This window comes from Aplysia californica, unplaced genomic scaffold (genome assembly GCF_000002075.1).
Source record: "Aplysia californica isolate F4 #8 unplaced genomic scaffold, AplCal3.0 scaffold00039, whole genome shotgun sequence".
In the NCBI taxonomy this organism is placed as follows: domain Eukaryota; kingdom Metazoa; phylum Mollusca; class Gastropoda; order Aplysiida; family Aplysiidae; genus Aplysia; species Aplysia californica.
Genome location: NW_004797309.1, coordinates 2102838 through 2105351, shown reverse-complemented (window position 1 = coordinate 2105351; position 2514 = coordinate 2102838). Strand labels below are relative to the sequence as shown.

Below are 2514 nucleotides of genomic sequence, written 5' to 3'. Positions count from 1 at the left end.
CAGATATTTTGTTTTATTGATTGACAAGTAAATAGAGTCTAACAAGACGTGTTTGTTCAGTCTCATCTCAACGGTTCTCTTGTCTGTTTGCCTCCTCTTTGATGCTTTTTGTTTGATACTACTTTCTTCCCTCCTAGTATAGGTCACATTAGACATCATGTGGTACTGTTTAGAGTCTGCAACCCTACAAACGGTACATTGGACCTGAGTTTTATTTCCTTAGTACTTGCAGCATTTCTCTCGTGCTCAGTCCATCAAGTCGTATGACTCGTCTTTAGAAAATAAAAATCCATAAAAGCTTTAACTATAGGTTCCTCTTCAATTGTCTTTTGAAACAACTCCATACTGTAAAGTATACAGTACGGCTTTGAGCACTCGTGTTTATGTGGATCCCCGTGCATTGCCAAAAATTGAACTTTACGAACAACGCGTAAAAAATGTGTCGAGTCCAAAGAAGGACATAATATAGAGCACTAGTTCTAGGAATTCCAAAATCTTAAACGTATTTTTTTTAAACTGTGAGAGAAAAGAAATATAGTTTACATGTTACAGAAGGGATGAAAACAGATTAATCATTTTATGACTTTCCTTAGGAGATTTTTAAATTGGTGCATTTTGTGTTAATGTGTGGTGTTTATGAAAGCCATTTCCTTTTTCGAAAAGAAGTTTCTTTTTTATTAATTTTACGTCAAACAAATTTCTTTTGAAAAAAGTAGATCTGTTCCAAAATACAACATTCTAGATCTAGTACAAATTTTATGCGAAATATTCAGTAAAAAAAGTTCTCAAGTTTTGTTGTTGAATTACTTAGTATATTAATATTTTTCTTCCTCTTTATTTCGCTTATCTTCTATCCTTTCACACAGCCAATGGCCTCCCTTTCCCTATTTCCCTCAAACATTTGGTATCTTCTCTGACTCGAGCATCACTTCTCTCCCAGCCACCCCCTCCCTTCACCTCTAACCAGAAAAAGAAAAGAAAACAATGAGATCCCCGTTTGTTATGTTCTCACCTCTCCTTAAACACAAAAAGCACAGGCTCAGTACCTTCGTTTTCTCCCGACCCTCTGCGACACCGGGGGCAAATCAATGTGTTGTGTAAAATAACAAGTTAACGAGCTTGCCATAAAGAGGAACGTGGTATTAACGTGTCACACAGGGCCCGCCCATCGATCAGATGGCTCCGTAAGTGCCAAAATGAAAGAAGATGAATAAGCATTGGGAGCTTTTTTTATCGTAGAATTGCATGCAAGGGTGCATTAGCTGGTTGCTCGGTTCCGCCCTAATTGCTTGATGGACAAAGTGAACACAGATATCTAGTTACACAATAGAGGAAGTTTGGCTTGGCTCCCTGCTAGTCTCTCGTTTTAAAGTTACAGGTACTCGTGAGTCCTAAAATACATGTGAGGGAGCAACATTTATTATTCCTGGGGAGATGATTGTTCTTTCAGAGCTTTCTTTGTCTCTTTGTCTTTACTGTTCACTGTACTGAGGCAACGAAAGTTAGCATTTGTTTCTATTGTTTATTTTTTTTATTGTTGCAAAATGCCAATTGGTGCAATCTCTTCACATTATTCTCATCATTTGACCTCATTATCACGAAGAAAAACACGATATTTCGTAAAGTTAAATAGAACAAAAATATGTGCATGACATGATATGCAACTTACCTGCATGTAATCAAGTTGTAACAAAACAGCTCCGAGTCAATTGCAACCGAAGGCAAGCGAAAAAAACCCACCTTTGTTACCGTGATCAAACTACGTTATTTGGAAATATCTCCACCTCTTATTTTTGGTTGTAATATACATGTTGCTGTTACTGCCATGTAGATGTTCCCAATAACACTGTCTGGGATAAATATAATACGCGCACATTTGTTGGCCACATTGGCGAAATAGCACCTGTTACGAAGTTGTAATATTTCGGGCTACAGTATGACCTGAGAAAATATGTTGTTGGAATCGATATGCGTCGCTTCAAAAGCATGTATCTATTCTTTTTAATGTTTTTCTCTGTCTGCCTGTCTGTCTATCTGTGTTTCTATCAGTTAGTCTCCTTTTATTTATTCTTCTCCTAGCTTTACTACTTTCAATAAAATCCTCCCCCCCCAACCCCACGTAATTATTGATAGTTTAAGTTCCAAATGAACCATCGAATTTTTTTGTAAACAGTACTTATGTGGAACCGGTTCATTTACTCAAAGTAGAAAAGGAAACTACAGACTCAGTTCTAGAGTAACATTGAATAACTACTCAAAGTACCTTCCAGCATGCTTAATTAATCAGCAAGCAAACTAATGCTTCGCGATGTGGAGACCTTTTCAGAATAGAACAACATGGCAAATGTGTCTTAGGTTATTTTTAATAATGCACAACTTTTCATGCTTCAGACTTTTCGTAAAGTTGAAATTAATCATTCATGAGAGGAGGGGAGAGGGACATCAAGACCAAATATTCGACTTTTTGTGGCAAAATAATGTTTTTAATATTACCTTACAAGCATTCATGTTCCC

General features: G+C 36.8%; 1 protein-coding gene across 1 annotated transcript in view; it reads right to left on the bottom strand.

Moving 5' to 3' along the window:
* LOC101850537 (cysteine-rich neurotrophic factor) overlaps window positions 1-1795 on the bottom strand; it is an 18547-nt gene extending 16752 nt beyond the window's left edge. The window contains exon 1 of the mRNA XM_005092014.3: window positions 1670-1795. The gene's annotated coding sequence lies outside the window, so the exon portion shown is untranslated. The remainder of the gene's footprint in view (window positions 1-1669) is intronic.
* Between the last annotated feature and the right edge of the window lie 719 nt (window positions 1796-2514).